The sequence below is a fragment of the Talpa europaea genome, assembly GCF_964194135.1.
Source record: "Talpa europaea genome assembly, chromosome: 6".
In the NCBI taxonomy this organism is placed as follows: Eukaryota; Metazoa; Chordata; class Mammalia; order Eulipotyphla; family Talpidae; genus Talpa; species Talpa europaea.
In genome coordinates, this window is record NC_140072.1 from 94,220,312 (window position 1) to 94,239,531 (window position 19,220).

Below are 19,220 nucleotides of genomic sequence, written 5' to 3' on the forward strand. Positions count from 1 at the left end.
TTCAACCAGCTTGAGACATCTTAGGGATTTCTTTTCTAATGTCAGTTACCAAAATACTTTCGGAAATGCCTCATTTTGAAAAGGTATGTTTCCATTTCACCTAACATATTTTTAAGGAAAGCTTTTTGTCTTTTTCACAGGATCCCTTGCTAACATTCTAAAACTAAGGTGCATTAAGCTTATGCACACTAACTTTATTTTTACCTCTGGTGGTTGAAACAGCAACATTTATCTACTATGGGTCAGAGAATCTGCAAATTTCTGTTCTTTCCCACGCAAATTTTTGCATAAAGATTTGGACATGGAGGCTAAAGCAGTTCTCTCTCTCTCGCCTGCACCCATCCAGATGAAACAGTGGATATGGGAGGAGAGGGAGTTGTATTGCAGAAGAAAGGAACAGGGTCTGTTTAAGATTTGAATTGTTCCCCTTCTGCTGCTGCCTGGGAAGATAAAAAATGTTTGCTCTTGCAGTTGCTGCCTCATTCCCATTAGTCCTTATTTGATGGCCTTAAAGAAGAGCAGGCTAAATGCCAGGAATGTCAGAGGTTTACAGGAATCAAATGGTTGTCAATATTTTCGATCTCCACACCCAAATTATTTCCAGAAGTAGATAACTTCCAATTTTCTGACATACCTGGGCATTATCTTGAGTTCCTTGAGCCTCAGTAACATTTTTATTCTAGGGGTTTCCACGTGGTCTCAGCATGTCTTGAAGTTCTGAGTGGACTCTCGTTGAATCTGGGATATTTATATAGGAATTATAAGGCAAAGAATGACTCTTTAAAGTATAATGTATGCCTGCTACATTTTGAGTACTTTCATAAGCATGGAGAAAAGGGTCCAAACCAATGCTGATGTGGCCTGGGAAAAGAGGGCAAAAGGCACATTTTAATAGATTGAGGGAGCAGCAAAGCTGTAAGTACAAACAAATATAAAGTAAATGAATGGGGTAATTAATCAATGCCCATGTATTTGGCACCTACTGAGTACTTGGTACTCATAGCAGCAAGTATTCGTGATCATATAAAGCACCTAGAACTCTTGCACAATCCCCCTGAATAACTGACTCATTTCTAATACTTTAAATAAACTTATGTTGTGTGATCCAACATCTCCATTTCTAAGTACTTATCGAAGAGAAAATAAAATATACATGTCCAGATATCCAGGCATATGAAGTTAAAAGGTACCTGATGACGTAAAATCCAAAGAAGACTTCACCATGATACCTGACACAACACTCAAAACGAAGATAATCTTGAAAGCAGCAAAATAAGAGCAGGTCATCACATAGAGGTAAAGCCCCACTGCACCCAACACTACCAGAATATACATTCTTCTCAAGCACACATGGAACATTTTCCAAAACAGATCATAGGTTAGGCCACAAAACAAGTCTTTGTAAATCTAAAAAGATTAAAATCTCATCAAGCATCTTTTATGACCCCAAAGATATGAAGCTAGAAATCAATTAAAGGGGAAAACTGGAAAAAACCATAAATATGTGAAGATTTAAAACATGCTCCTCAATAACCAATGCAATAAAAAAAAACAAACATATGCGGGGCTGGTCCAAGATAATGGACTTTGAGATCCTCAACTCACCTCTTCCTGTGGACACACTGAATCTACAGCAACATATGAAACATTTCCCTCTGAAAATAAGCTGAGCAATTTAAATAAAGGGGCCACATGGAGAAGGGTAGCAGACAAAGGGACAGAGACATACAGTCTTGCCAAAAGCTCCATTCCTGGTGTGCGACCACAACCAGGAGGCATCTCACAAAGTCAGAGCTTCTCCCTGAGGCAGGGAGGGCCTCATGCTCCACATCAAGCACCCAAAACCTTGGGATCTCAAGTGGAGAGACAAATACCAAGACATCAAGCCTTGAAAATTATTTGAATTAAGAAAGTATTGTAAACAGTAAATAGAGTAGCCAGGTAGCTCCCTGCAATCAAAGGTAGGATTGCTATTATTTTTTTATAGTGCTGATTTAAAAAAGTTTTTATTGTATATACACTTTAGTCATCTTTAATCACAACCTTTTAATAATTAAATTATTAAATTAATAATAAAAAAGTACTTGGATTTCCAATGGGATCTGGAGAAGTTCTCTCTCATGCCTAGAGTTGACCTTTCCTGACATATATTATCGAGAGTCTTGAACCAGTGTAGTATATCTGTGCCATTAGGAAAAGAAGTTGGAACAAATATTTTAAAAATACATACCACAAGATCTCTAAGGTGCTCTGGGAAGCCAGAGAGCTGACAGGACACTGTTCAGTTCAACTCTATAGAAAATAACAGAGAGCTGTTTAAAAAAATACTATGACAAAATGCTATTTCAGAAGAAGCATCTTGCTGAGAGTATCTAGATAATATTCATTTTACTATAAATACATGAACAGTTTGCAAAATGTGAGGAAGATATTCTACTTCGCCTTGCACCTTGATTTTTTCCAGTAAATTCTTCTGAAAGCTGTTCCAATGAACTAAAGTCAGTCTGTGTTTGATTTACTCTTAGGGTGGAGGCAAAAAATACCCTAATGTCCCAGAACTGCGGGGTCTTCTTCCACAACAGTTCTGTTGATACTAGTGCCCCACGTAAGTAGAGTACTGTAAAGTGGACCCCAACACTAAGATGGCATCGAGTCACAGAAAGCATGAGTCTCTAAAAGCTAGTTCAGTCTCCTTGAAGACCATGTGCTAAGTGAAATAAGGCTGACACAAAAAGACAAGTGCTGTGTGATTTCACATACAAGAGGTACCCAGAGTGTCAAATTCAGAGAAACAGAGTGTAAAATAGTTGCCAGGGGCTGGGAAGGGGAAGAAGGGTTAGAGCTTAATGGTAACGGAGTTTCTGATTGGGAAGATGAAGAGGGCTGACGATTGATGGTGGTGAGGGTTGCAACATGGTCAGTATACCCACTGCTACTGACCTGGGCAACTAATATTCTTTAAAAAGGTAAACTTTATGTTGCATGTATTTTTACCACAATATTTTTTAAAATGGAAACTCTATTTTTTTTTTAAAGTAGATAATTCTCATAGGGAAAGAAAGCTCAGTTACATTTGTGAAATTAGAGAGTTTGGTCTAAAGCAAGTGCAGTTTCTGATCTCCTACTCCTCCATGATAAGATCCTCACATGTAAAATTTTCATATTTTCAATATCCTGTAGCATATTCCAAACATACTATTTTAAAGGTAAAAGGTAGTTTTTCTTCAGGCTTTGGTACATCTTTTTGAAGTAAAATTTCAGTGAAAGGTAGCTTTTATTTACAGAATTTAATATGTGGGGTGACTGTGCAACTCATTTGGACGTAAGTGAAGATAGCCATAAGCCTGTTTATGCATTTTCTTATTTTTATTTTCCATACAAAAAAAATTGTTTGCTCCACATTCATAAAAACCCCAATAACTGAAATGACAAACCCTCCCATATCTTCCATAACTATCACTTAGTTAAATATAAAAACAACTTCAAAAACACATACAATTTAGATCAGTTTAATCTTGAAAGGTATTCCAATAAGATTTAAAACTAAGCATTTCAGGTCCTATACCAAACAGTAATATACAGGAAGGTTTTTCGGGTCCTTTGACTGATTTACATCAATAAGAGAAACAATTTTTGATGCAGTGAAAGAAACGTGTTCATCTCCAGTTGCAATTCAAGCTCCTGTTGGCCAACCCTGCATTCACCATATCTCCTCAGGGAGGCCACAAAAAATCAGCACCTTTTGCAATTTCACTGTCATCCATAATTCTCAATTCTTCCATTACATTCTTGTGCACATAGCCTCTTTCTGCCCATGACATCATTTTTATAATTGCTGTTGTTGGTATAGCTAAGCTTTTCATCCAGTAGAAACTAAAACTCCAGAAACTCATGTCTAAACTTGCCCTTGTGCAGTACATAGCAGCACAGGTAGAAATTGCTGGCCATGGTCTTTAGGTCCCTGGGAAGCCCACCGAAGTCCTGGTCAATGCAAATAATTTTTATCCAAAGAAAACTTGCATACCCTTTTTTTTTTCTGGTATAAAGTTAACTAGCCCCAAGGTGGGCATGAAAACTTAAAAGTTGTTTTATATTCCCCCCTTCTTCCATCTGAGATTCATCCAAAAAAGTCCCTAGATGAAAGACTTTGATGCTGTGAGTGTAGAATTTTATAGTGGGAAAGGAAAAAAACCAAACAAAAAGGATAATAAAAATAAAGTAACATGGTATCTGTTGGGAATGAGAGCTACTCCCCATACACTCTGCCTTTCCCCCGAAGGTTGTCACTGAAAGTTTTAGGAAACAGCAGTTGCCTGGCTCTGTGTCGTATTTTAATCCGAATATGTCATTCAAGTGTGTGATTGCTCTTTTGTCTAACCTGTCAAGGTCAAGAGTTAGAGAATATGAAAATACTTGTAAGTCCTCTATATTGCCTGGTGAGTATCAGCACTACTTTCAGAAAAGATTATATGACTAATTCTCTCGGGGATAGAGTTCTGATTAATTAATTACCCAGGAATTCCTACCAGTGACCTTATTGTTCATTTGAACTTGAGTAAGCCTATATTAATCAACCTCATTTTAAAATAGTTAAACAATTAAAATATTACAATTATGGATTCTTCACCCAATTTAACATTAGCATTGAATGCAATCCCCCAGCATGTTTTCAGCTTCATAGACTACTCTTCTTGGTTCCAGTTTCAAGATTCACAATTCAGACATTTCCATATCCCCTCCTCTTAAAATATGATAGAAAATGAGATCAAGGACCCAGAGGCCACTGTTTGAGCTGCTCAGTCCAGCCTCAGCCACAATCTCATATAAACAGCCCTGAGCTTCATGATGCCTCTTCAGGCCTGCCTCCTCCAGGAAATTCTCACTCAGAACATAGTGACACTTCAGACTCCCTGGGGGAATTAAAAAAATTAGACACTGATATTCTGTTACCCCCTGATCAATTTTGGCCTCAGAATGGGGATGCTTAAACGGTTCTCTTACAAACCACTTGACTACCATGTTTTCATAGACCTGACCACTTTCCCCACTTCAGTCACTGGCCTGGCCAATGTCAGTAAGTCCCAGTCTGGCATGAGTCTCACTTCCTGTTAGCAGAATGTTCATGTGCATTACTGTTTTTAACAGATTCCCTTGTGTTTGGCTCTTTCAGATGGATATGCATTTTCTCAAATAGAAGGCACCAAAATGACTCAAGAAGAACTAGTTCGTTCTTATAACACTGCTGAAATCAAAAAATGAGAAGAATCTAAGAAAGACCATTTCTGAGTACTGCTGGCTGTAAGGTTCGGATCACTGTGTCCTGTATGCTCACATCCTTCCCTGAGACTACCAGTATTCAGGAGTACAAGCCAGCACTCCTGAACACTCCTTCCTGTATCTCTGGGAAATCTGTAATTTATGTATTTGATTGGGTCACAATCCTTAGGTATAAATAATGTGGAACCCTATTTGCCTTTTCTTCATTTGTCTTCAATGTTTTACTTACTGTGCTTGCTTTTCTGTGGCTGCAAGATTATTTATTAGCTTGGTATTAAGTACAAAATTAACAGCATTACGTTTCACCAAAATTTAAACTTCAGTATAAGTTGTTTTGTGAAAAAAGGGTAAAAGATGATATGTTATATAGTCAGGCTGTTTTGCTTAACTGGAAAGGGGTTACACAATAACTCTGCATTTTGAAAACTCACTGATTAAGGACATTAAACAGCATATAAAACATTTTTCTAAGTTAGGACGTGCTGTCACTTAAAGTCACATTTTATTTGTACAATATTTGCATAGCATTATTGATTTCAGTGAACTCACACAAAGGGTGTAGCAGACACTCATCACAGGCTCCAAAATGAGGTGTGCAAGAATTAATATCTTATTATTTTCTATACATTAATTTAATCTTCATTCTGATGCGCCCATGCAATGGACTGGTAGGAAATTCAACCTCAATCATTCTTGGGACTCAGTTTTGTACCAATGCTGCACTGCTGCACTGAGTGCAAAGCATTGGGTCACCCTCCACTCTTCTGTCATCTGCCCACAGAGATCACCACTAAGACACATGATTTCTTTTGGCCTGGCCACTTTATGAGGTTTCTGTGGCAGCTATGGAGAACTAGAATATTTGGGGAGGTTAGAAATCCCCATACCTATTAATGATTCTGGTTACCAATTTTGATATGTAGGAGAGTATTTTTTCCCTCACACATTCAACAAATTCTCAAATACCAGCTGGGTATCCCACAATATAACTCAGTTCCAACACTGTCTACACTGAGATAATATCAAATCCCATAGGTTAAGGACTCAGTCTCACAAGACAGTCTTACCCCAACCCCTGCCACACACAAGCATACACAAACACACACACATAAAATATACATGAGAAATACACACACACACATACACACTTTAGAAGCTAATTACAAGTCCAGGTTGTTACCTGAACTCCTGACCAAACTAGCTATAAATCAGAAGTTCTCAAGACCCCCTCCAGTAAACCCATTTATTCACTAGATTACCAATTTATGACAAAGGATATTAAAAGACACAAATTAACACCAAGATGTAAAGATACATAGGACAAGGTCCTGAACAAAGGAGTGTCTCTGTAGAGTCTAGGGCCCAGTATGGTTGCATGTGAAAGCATTCTAGACCATCAACCTGGAAGCACACAGGTTTTGATGTTCCCTTCATTACATATGCATCACTTACTAAATCATTGGCCACTGGTGAGTGATTCAAACTCCAGTTTCTCTCACCTCCCTGAAAAGGGGTAGATGGGACTAAAAGTTTCAACTCTCTGTTCATGACTGGCTTCCATGTCAACCATCATTATTCTCAGGTGCTTCCCAAAAGTTACCTGATGAACATAAACTCACTTGGTGGTGAAAAGGAGATTGTGAAGAATAACAAGACACTAGTGTCACTTTTATGGCTTTGAAACATTTTCAGGAACTAAAGATGAGACCAAATATTAAATAAAATATGCTTCTCTTTACTCATTACTAAGGAAATTCCAGGGGCTTGTGGGGCTATAAGTCAGGAAACACTGAAAAAGGCAAAATACACATTAGAAATGTACTTTGATCATCTGAATGACACAGATACAAACACACATATATATTAAATACACACTCATACACACATAAATCATACTATCTTACCCATACTCTACCATCCCCCATAATAGTATTCCTCTCCTAGAACACATCATCTTCACAGTGTACTCTGAAAGAAAAAAGAGCTGTCTTTCAAATACCTCTTCGACTCTAGGGTAAAATCCCCCTTCTCATACCTATTCCACTTAGTGAGATAGATTTTAGAAACAAAGACTAGGAATTCTTAAAGGTTTCTTCTTTTTCCGTTCTGCCAAATGACTCCTTTAATGAAATAAACCAAAAGTCTAATACCTATTTGAATGGTATTACAGCTGCAAAGAAAACACTGGGAGGAAACCTAATTATTATCTTAAAAAATTATCCACAAATAAACAAAATATGATACATCCATACAATGGACTACTATTCAACCATTAAAAGGAATGAAATACTGATGCATTCACAACATTAAAACAAGCTAGGTGAAAAAAGTCAGTCATAGAAGGTGACATATCATTCCATCCACAGGAAACTAATAAGCAAATCTAGAGATTTAAATTAGATTAGTAATTGCTTAGGACTGCCTAGAAGATTAAGTAGCAAAGAGTTAATATTTAAATAGTACAAGGTTTCTTGTTGAAGTGATGAACAAGTTCTAAAATTTCAATAATAGTTGTATATATTCATGAATACAATTTTGTACTTTAAATGGATAAATTAGTGATTTAAATCTCAATAAAGCTGTTTAAAAAAATCAACCTGGGGAAATTCTACTTCCAATCACAATGTACTAGACTTGCCCTGTTGCTTAAAACTATTAGAAAACTGGAAAGTTATAAATAAAAGCTATTTCAGATATTGGAAAAATTGTAGATCAAGACAATAATCTCTAAAAGTAAGAAAATAAGACATATTACTACTTAGAAATTCAGTTTACAGGCACTTTCTTGAGAGAAGCAGTATCCAAGGAAATAGGACACTGAGCTAAAAGTTTTGTAAGACTGAAACTGCTGAAATTTTCTGGGTACATTATTATTTAGAAAGAAGTTACACACAAAAATGGCTCTAGACATTTCTATAGGAAAAATGGAGAGTAAATTGTTAATCTATAAAATTGAGAGTAGATTGTTAATCTATAAAAGTTCATAGTGAAACTCAATGAATTTGAGTAAAGACAAACTAAGAGAGATGTAAGCTGAACAATTCCATAACTCTTACAGGATTCAAGTTTTAAACAGACAAGAAAGAAACTGTAATAATTCTGGGGTTATTTTATATTCTAATTCAAAATAATTTCTTTATATTTATAGAATAATTAATTTCAATATATTTATAACATATTTAAATGTAACAGGTCAATAACTGCACGAAAGGAGGGAGGAAATGAGACTATACTACTATATAATTTCAATGTTACATGACATAATATTATTTAAAAATTGCATTAAATTAAAGATGTATAAGTCCTAGAATAACTGCTAAAAGTTAAACAAAATGATATGTCTAATAAACCAGTAAATGAGATAAAATAAGTCACAAATAATCAAAAACAAGGCAAGAAAAGTGGAAAAAAATAAAGTCAATAAAAAAGTGAAATATAGAGAGACATTAGATTTAAACCCAACAATGCTGATAATTACATTAAATGTAAATGGTTTAAATAATCCAAATAAAAATAAGAGATTGTCTGACTGAATAAAAGGGGCAAGATCACCACCAACTACGTGGTGGTGACCAAAAATGCACTTTAGATATAAACACTTAAGATGAAAATGTTCTAGAGACCTTTTACACATTGTTAATATACTTAATAGTACTGAGCTATTCACTTAAATGTAGTTAAGTGGTAAATTTAATGTTATATGGCTTTTTCACAGCAACAAAAATATGTATAAGCATAAGAGTTTAAGAGAATGAAAAAGCAGTGCCTCCCCGGTGGCGCAGCGGTTGAGCGCTGGGTTGTGAAGCTGCCCGCAGCCTCTGCAGCGCTGGTTCAATCCCTGGCTGCTCCCCGGCCACCGGTAGAGGGTCCCACATGGCACGTAGACCTCTCCTGCCGCCCGCTGCTTCCCTCAGCAGTGTACTTCGGTCCTTCTGCCTGTTCTGCTCCCCACTCTGGCTCTGGTGAATTCTCTCACCCTCCCGTGCTTCTGACTGTACCCAGTGCTTGTATAAATAAATAAATAAATAAATAAATAAATCTTAAAAAAAAAAAAAGAGAATGAAAAAGCAGATAAGCCATGAAACACTAATAATAGAAAACATAACTTCCTATATTATCAGAAAATTAGAATTCAAGTTAATACTACTAGGGATAACAAGACACATTTCATAATGACAAATGTCAGTTTATTAAGAAATATAGCAATACTAAGTATAGTCACATAATTACAAGCATTCAAAATACTGAAGTAAAACTCGGTTGAACTTGAAAAAGAAACAGACCAATCTGTGATTATGGTTGCAGACTTCAACAACTTTCTCTCAGTAATTGACAGATAGGTAGAAGACCATTAAGGATAGAGAGACCTTCAGCAACAATATGAGCTAAGTTGCCCTAATTGATAATTATATAACATTACTAACACCAACAACAAATATTCAAGTGCACATAAAATGTTCACCAATATAAAATATGTGCTGAGCTATAAAACAAGTATTGGTAAATTAATAAGTTTGCAATTGCAAAGATTATATTCTCTGTCCATAGGATATTAACAATCATGGTTGAAAGATAGATAAGCTACTTGTAAAACCCTTTGATATTTGAAAGTAAAACACATATAAATAATTAGCTCATGGATTAAGAAATCATAAGAGAAAATAGATAGCATTTGTCATTGAACAATTTTGAAAATACAACATACCAAAATTTTGTGGGATGCAGTTAAGTGGTCCTTCTGAAGTGTTTAGAAGGGAAATGATACCTTTAAACATTATGTTTAAAAAAAAATGAGAAAAGTCCAAATATGTGAACCAAGTTTCTCAGAAAAAGAACAAATTAAATTCAAATTAAATTAGGGAGTTTAAAATAGGAAATGGAAAAATATACTTAGTGTGTCTGACATTAAACTTTTTGATTGTAGTGCGAATGCCTGATATTATATTTATGATTGACAAGACATCTATTACAAGAGAAATCTATCTTGAAAAACATATTGCCAGCTTCTAGCAAAACAACCAAATAAGGAATTATGCTGTCCACATCCATAAAGTTCTGTCTTTCAGAAAATTCTGGGCAACCCAGTCAACAGGTCAATTGAATGACCTCACTTACCCCTTCTCATACTCTAATTCTTACTCTTATACTTTGAATCACCCAATAAGAATATAGAAAAAAAACTAGACCTGTCACCCTCAACCTTAATAAAGGCAAAGCCCAAATCCATTCTCTCCTCCCAGTCTTTCTGTCTCTCTGCTCAGGACCTCACTGTGTGACTCTCATGCATCTTCTGCAAGCTGATGGTTTTTGTTGCAGTGTGTGCCATAATCATAATAAGAACCACAGGGGCTAGTTCAGCCACATTGGCTCAGGTAGGGAGAAATGTCTGTGTGTTAATACTACAAATAATATGGCCTGTGTGAGTGCCTAAGGCTTTTCTAGTTGATACTATCACTATCAAAAGACTGGAATTGACACAACAAAAAATAGAAAAATGAGTGAAACTAAAAAATTGGCTCAGTGAAATTAACAAAACTCTGTCTTTAAGATCTGGTACAAGAGAAATTGGGAAAGAAGAACTAAAGCTTTCATTATTTGCAAATGACATGATAATATACATGGAAAGCCTAAAATACTCCACTAAAAAAAAACTAACTGAAGCCCAGAGGGGAGCAGCACCCACCGCTGGGGCAGACCGGGCGTGCAGGGGAGCGCGTTCCTGCATCGCCATTTTGCAGCAGGGACCTTTCTTGCTGGAGACTGTGTGAACCCAGCAGAAGGCTCACCAAGGAGACAGAGGTAAGCTGGGAGGCTTGCCCACTGGGCGCCTTCTAGCCTGCAGTTCCAGCCCAGAGGGGAGCAGCACCCACCGCTGGGGCAGACCAGGCGTGCAGGGGAGCGCGTCCCTGGCACCGGCATTTTGCAGCAGGGACCTTTCTTGCTGGAGACTGTGTGAACCCAGCAGAAGGCTCACCTAGGAGACAGAGGTAAGCTGGGAGGCTTGCCTACGCCGGGCACCTTCTAGCCTGCAATTCTAGCCCAGAGGAGAGCAGCACCCACCGCTGGGGCAGACCAGGCGTGCAGGGGAGCACGTCCCCTGCACTGGCATTTTGCAGCAGGGACCTTTCTTGCTGGAGACTGTGTGAACCCAGCAGAAGGCTCACCGAGGAGACAGAGCAGGGACCTTTCTTTGCTGGAGACTTGTGAACCCAGCAGAAGTTCCCCAGAGGAGCCAGTGGTGAGCTGGGAAGGTCGCCCAAGATGCCGGCCAGTACCAGCAACACAGTGTCACAAGGAATATGGCAAATTAGAAAACAGGCAGTAGGGAGTAGAAAAACCACATGCAACCCAGCAACTCCTCAGCAAAAAAGCACACTGCAAAAAGAAAACCATCTACCAGATTGCAATGACAGTAACTTGGAAGAACTTCTGAGCCTTCCAGATAGAGAATTTAAAATTGCTGTGATTAAAAAACTGAAAGAAGTCATAAAGGAAAACAATGATAAGGGGAAAATAATTAATGACCAGAAGAATGAAATTGAGTCCCTAGAGAGGGAAGTAAAAGAAATGCAGGAGATCAAAGAAATAATGGAGACGCTAAAGAACTCTGGGAAAAGCAATGAAAGCAGAATAGATGAAATGGAAGAACGAATAAGTACTCTTGAAGACACAGAAATAAAAAGAACTAAAACAGAAAAGGAAGGAGAGTACGAAGGAAAAAGACCGAAGAAAGACTTCGGGAACTATCTGACTCCATGAGGAAAGGAAATATAAGAGTTATAGGAATCCCAGAAGGAGAGGGGAGAGATGTAGGAACAGAGAAAATATTCATGGATATAATTGAAGAGAACTTCCCAAACGCGAAGAAGGATCTGAAAATTGATATACAAGAAGCAAGAAGAACACCAAACTTCCATGACGAAAGGAAAAACACAGCAAGACACATAATAGTAAAGCTCCCAAGAATCCAAGACAAGGAAAAAATAATGAAACTAACAAGAGGGAAGAAACAGATAACATTCAAAGGGAAACCAATCAGACTGACATCAGACTTCTCTGAAGAAACACTACGGGCAAGGAGAGAGTGGAGGGACATAGTCAACAGACTCCAAGAAAACAGATGCCAACCAAGAATACTCTATCCCGCAAAGCTCTCCTTCCTCTTTGAAGAAAGAATATGGACCTTCCCAGACAAACAGAAACTCCGGAATTTCATTAAAACTAAACCCCCACTCCAAAAAATACTACAAGGAGTCCTAAAGCCAGAAACTCAGAGGGACGAATAACAACAAAAGAAGGCCAAAGAAAGTTATTAAAAGAATAAATAAATAAAATCAAAGGAAAGACAAACACAATGGCAAATACAGATGCTAACATATCAATACTAACTCTAAATGTAAATGGACTAAACTCTCCAATAAAAAGACACAGAGTTGCAGGCTGGATTAAAAAACAAAACCCAATCTTTTGCTGTCTCCAGGAAACACATTTAGCTGCAAAAGATAAAAATAGACTCAAAGTTAAAGGATAGAAAACAATTCTACAAGCAAATGGACCAAAAAAGAAGGCAGGAACAGCTATACTCATATCAGATAAAACAGATTTCAAAATTAAAAAGATAAAAAGAGACCCCAGTGGTCATTACATTATGATCAAGGGGACAATACTTCAAGAAGAAATAACACTCATTAACATATATTCACCAAACGAAGGAGCACCAAAATATATCAGACAACTATTGGCATCTCTGAAAACAGACATCATAGAAAACACATACGTAGTGGGAGACTTCAACACACCACTATCAACAATGGATAGATCAACAAGACAAAAAATAAGTAAAGACACTAAAGCTCTAAATAAGGATCTAGAGTGCTTGGGCTTAACAGACATATATAGAACACTAAACCCAAAGAAATCTGAGTATACATTTTTCTCAAGCGCACACGGATCATTCTCTAGGATCGATCATATACTGGGGCACAAGACAAACATCAACAGATACACCAAGATTGAAATCATATCAACCATCTTTTCTGACCATGAAGGCATCAAACTAGAAATAAACCATAAAAAGAAGGCAAGGTACTCTCCTACCTCGTGGAGATTGAAACCCACACTACTGGAAGTCCACTGGACTAACGAGGAGATAAAAGAAAAAATTAAAAAATTCTTTGAATTGAATGACAAGGAGGACACCAATTTCCTAAATGTATGGGATGCAGCAAAAGCAGTAATAAGAGGAAAATATATAGCAATAGATGCTCACATCAAGAAACAAGAAAGAACTCAAAGAAAGAACCTAATCTTGAAGCTCAAAGATCTAGAAAAAGAACAACAAAAAAACCCCAAAACCAGTAGAAGAAAAGAAATAATAAAAACCAAAGCAGAAATAAATGAAATCGAAACTAAAAAAACAATCCAAAAGATCAATGAAACCAAGAGCTGGTTCTTCGAAAAAATAAATAAAATAGATAAACCCCTAGCCAGGCTCACAAGGGCAAAAAGGGAGAAAGCACAAATAAATAGGATAATAAATGAAAGAGGAGAAATCACAACGGACACAGCAGAAATCAAAAGAATAATTAATAACTACTATGAACAGTTATATGAAATCAAGTTCAACAATCTAGAGGAGATGGACAAATTCCTACAACTCTACAATCACCCAAAGCTAGATAAAGAAGAAATAGAACACCTAAACAGACCAATTACAATTAGCGAAATTGAAATGGCAATCAAAAACCTCCCCAAAAACAAAAGCCCAGGACCTGATGGATTTACAAATGAATTCTACCAAACATTCAGAGACGAATTAGTGCCTATCCTTAACAAACTCTTCCAAAAAATTGAGAAGGAAGGTATAATACCTAACACGTTCTATGAAGCCAACATTACACTAATACCAAAACCAAACAAGGACAACACAAAAAAAGAAAATTATAGGCCAATCTCCCTAATGAACACGGATGCAAAAATCCTCAATAAAATTTTAGCTATCAGAATCCAACAGTGTATCCATAAGGTAATTCACCACGACCAAGTAGGATTCATTCCAGGGACACAAGGATGGTTTAACATCTGAAAATCAATCGTTATCCAACACATCAACAAAAAGAAATATAAAAACCATATGATAATATCAATAGATGCTGAGAAAGCTTTCGACAAAGTGCAACACCCATTCATGATAAAAGCCCTTGAAATTCTTGGGATACAAGGAACGTACCTCAACATCATAAAGGCCATCTATGACAAGCCAACAGCCAGTATCATTCTCAATGGTGAAAAGCTGAAAGCAATTCCATTAAGATCTGGAACAAGACAAGGATGTCCACTCTCACCACTGCTTTTCAATATAATACTGGAAGTCCTAGCCAGAGCAATAAGACAAGAGAAAGACATCCAAGGAATCCCAATAGGAAAAGAAGAAGTCAAACTATCACTATTTGCAGATGATATGATAATATACATAGAGAACCCCAAAAAGTCCACAGAAAAACTAATTTAACTCATCAATCAGTTCAGTAAAGTGGCAGGATACAAAATCAACACGCAAAAGTCAGTAGCCTTCCTATACACAAACAATAAATCTGAAGAAGAAGAAATAAAAAAAACCATCCCTTTTTTTATTGAAACAAAAATAATCAAATATTTGGGAATAAATCTAACAAAAGAGGTAAAGGACCTATACAAAGAAAACTATAAAACACTGTTAAAAGAAATAGAAGAAGACACAAAGAAATGGAAAAACATCCCCTGCTCATGGATTGGGAGAATAAACATTATTAAAATGGCCATCCTATCAAAAGCAATATACAGATTCAATGCTATTCCAATCAAAATTTCAATGTCATTCTTCAAAGAAATAGAACAATTATTGATGAAATTCATATGGAATCACAAAAAACCCCGAAGAGCCAAAGCTCTCCTGAAAAAAAAAAGAAGGGAATGGAGGCATCAAACTCCCAGACTTCAAACTCTACTACAAAGCCATAATCATCAAAACGGCATGGTATTGGAACAAGAACAGACATACAGACCAATGGAATCAAATAGAAAATCCAGAAATAAACCCACAGATTTATGGTCAACTAATATTTGACAAAGGAGCAAAGACTATGCATTGGAGCAAAGAAAGTTTGTTCAATAAATGGTGCTGGGAAAACTGGGTCGCTACATGCAAAAGAATGAAGCTTGACCACTACCTCACACCATATACAAAAATCAACTCAAAATGGATTAAAGAACTAGACATAAGACCTGAAACCATAAAATACATAGAAGGAAATATAGGCGAAACACTACGTGATTTGCATATCAAAGACATCTTTACACACACATCACCCAAAGCAGTGATAGTGAAGGCAAAGATAAACAGCTGGGACTACATCAAATTAAAGAGCTTCTGCACAGCAAAAGAGACAATAACAAAAACAAAGAGAAACCCCACCAACTGGGAGAACATTTTTGCACCCAACACTAATGATAAAGGACTGATCACAAAAATCTGCAAAGAGCTGATGAGACTCAACAAAAACAAAGAAAATAATCCAGTCAAAAAATGGACAGAGGAGCTAAAAAGAAACTTCTCTGAAGAGGAAATACGAATGGCCAACAGGCATATGAAAAATGTTCACTTGCAATCAGGGAAATGCAAATCAAAACTATCATGAGATACCATCTTACACCAGTGAGAGTGGCACATATTAAAAAAACTAGCAACAACAAATGTGGCAAGGTTGTGGAGAAAAAGGAACTCTTCTGCACTGTTGGTGGGAGTGCAAACTGGTCCAACTACTATGGAGAGCTGTGTGGAGATTTCTGGACCTACTAAACATAGAGCTTCCACAGGATCCAGCAATTCCACTCCTAGGTATTTACCCAAAGAACACAGAAACATCAATTCCAAAGAACACCTGCACCCCTATGTTTATAGCAGCACTATTTACAATAGCTAAGCTTTGGAAACAACCCAAATGCCCAAAAATAGATGACTGGATCAAGAAGATGTGGTACATATATACCATGGAATATTACTCAGCATTCAAAAAAGATAAACACATGCAATTTGCAGCAACATGGATGGCGCTGGAAGGGATCATGCTCAGTGAAATAAGCCAAAAAGAAAAAGAAAAATACTGGATGGTCTCACTCATAGCAGGAATCTAGAATACTTAAATAAGGGACCAGGAAAATGAATAACTATAAGAAAGTGAAAATCAAAATCAACAAAAACTATGAACCAGAGACACTTTTTGGGGGCTGGGGGGCGGGAGGGGAGGGATTGGGGTCAGAATGGGGGGATTGCAATTGTAAAAAAAAAAAAAAAAAAAGATGGTATGAAAAAAAAATTTTTAAAAAATGAAAAAAAAAATGACAACTATATAAAGTCTAAAAAAAAAAAACTAACTGAAAAAAGAAATCAGTAAAATGGCAGGGCACAAAATCAATCTGCAAAAATTGGTTGTATTTCTACATACAGCAAAATGAATTAAATACCTTGGAGTAAACTTAACAAAGGAGGTGACAGACCTCTACAATGAAAACTACAAGACATTATTTAAAGAAATAGAAGAAGCCACAAGTAAATGTAAAGATATCTCATGGATTGGAAGAATCACCATTATTAAAATGACCATCCTTTTTCCTGGTCTCTTATTTAGGTTTTCTAAATTTCTGCTATGGAAAAAGACTAATCAATACAAAGTAAAAATCAAAATCAACAAGCAACTGTAAACCAGAAACACACTACAGTGGGGGGTGGGGGAGAGGAAGAACTAGAGTCAAAATAAGGGGGGAGGTTGCAATTGTATGGGGAATATAGCCAAAATGAAAATGCAAAGATGAAAAATGATATAAGAATTATATAAAATAAAATAAAATAATGACCATCCTACCCAAAGCAATATATAGATTCAGTGCAAGCCCCTTCAAGGCTCCAAAGACAATCTTCAAAGAAATAGAACAATACCAAAACTCAAATGGAACCATGAAAGACCATGAATAACCAAATCAACCCTGACAAAAAAAGAGAAAGAATTACAGTACCACACTCCCATACTTTAATCTATACTACGAAGCTACAGTAATTAAAAAAAAAGTATGGCACTAGAACAAAAACAGACACATACACAAATGGAATAGCGCTGAGAACCCAAAAATAAACCCACACATCTATGGACAATTCCTCTCAACAAAGTAGCTACAGTATACACTGAAGTAAGGAGAGTCTCTTCAACAAATAGTGTTGGGAAACTTGATAGCCACACACAAAAGAGTGTAACTAGATCACCATCTCATACCTTATGTAAAAATCAAAATAGACTAAAAAGCATAGATGTAAGATTTAAAACCACAAAATACAGGAGAAAAAATAGGTAAAACACTCTGACATTGGCTTAAGAAACACCTTTGGGAGTTCATTTCTTTTTTTTTTTGTTTGTTTTTATTTATTTTTTTTTGTTTTTATTTTTTTTGTTTTTATTTTTTTTTATTAGATAAATTTTATTGTTATATTCCCCATACAATTGCAGCCCCCCCATTCTGACCCCAATCCCTCCCCTCCCGCCCCCGCCCCCCTAAAAGTGTCTCTGGTTCATAGTTTTTTGTTGATTTTGATTTTTACTTTCTTATAGTTATTCATTTTCCTGGTCCCTTATTTAAGTTTTCTAGATTCCTGCTATGAGTGAGACCATCCGGTATTTTTTTTTCTTTTTGGCTTATTTCGCTGAGCATGATCCCTTCCAGCGCCATCCATGTTGCTGCAAATTGCATGTGTTTATCTTTTTTGAATGCTGAGTAATATTCCATGGTATATATGTACCACATCTTCTTGATCCAGTCATCTATTTTTGGGCATTTGGGTTGTTTCCAAAGCTTAGCTATTGTAAACAGTGCTGCTATAAACATAGGGGTGCAGGTGTTTTTTGGAATTGATGTTTCTGTGTCCTTTGGATAAATACCTAGGAGTGGAATTGCTGGATCATATGGAAGCTCTAATGGCAAAGGAAGCAAAAGCAAAATAAACAATTACAACAAACCAAAAGCTTATGCACAATGAAAGAAACTATCGGTAAAATGAAAAGACACTCTACTGAATGGGGGGAAATATTTGCACATAACACATCTGACAAAGGGCTGATATGTAAAATATAGAAAGAACTCATGCAGGGCCTCCCTGGTGGCACAGGGGTTAAAGACAGTGCCATCAAGCTATCACCAGCCACTGCAGCATGAGTTTGATCCCTGGCCAGCCAGGGAGAAACCCACATGGTGCAGCAGACCTCTCCTGTCTCACCACTAAGTGGTGAGACTTAGGCCACTAAGAGTGGATCAGAGAAATGTCGTGTGCACATATACACACACACACATAATGGCATGTATGCTACTCAGCTATAAAAAAGAATGAACTCTTGTCATTTGTGACAACATGGATGAAACTGGAAAGGATAATGCTAAATGAAATAAACCAGAAGAAAAAAGACAAATACTAGATCATCTCACTTATATGTGGAATAAAGAGAAACATAACAAAGGGTCAGTCAAAACCTACCAGTAATGAACCCTTAACATCTGATTTTAAAGCTGAAGCAACCAAAGTATAAGGCCGTGGCAGAGTGGGAACGGAGGAGGAAGGAGCCCCACTGGACATGGTGTACTACAGTAGGCAGTGTATGAAAAATTTACATTTGTAGAGGTTAAATCTATAACCTACAATGCAGATACAACAATGCAAACCTATTTCACCTCAATAAACATAATGCGAAAAAAAAAATAGGGGAAGACAGAGTCCAGATCTGATCCCGAAATTGGTATGCAGGGGCCTCACTGGTGGCGCAAGGGGTAAGTCTCAGCACTATCAAGCTATTGCCAGCCACTGAAGCATGAGTTCAATCCCAGCCAGGTAGCTAATCCACATGGTGCAGCAGACCTCTGCTGCC

The 19,220-nt window shown here is 36.9% G+C and overlaps 1 pseudogene across 1 annotated transcript; it reads right to left on the reverse strand.

Moving 5' to 3' along the window:
- Positions 1-3,499: 3,499 nt before the first annotated feature.
- LOC311172133 (protein mago nashi homolog) lies at positions 3,500-3,948 on the reverse strand (annotated as a pseudogene). The gene has a single exon. The product of its transcript is annotated as a protein mago nashi homolog (transcript).
- Positions 3,949-19,220: the final 15,272 nt, after the last annotated feature.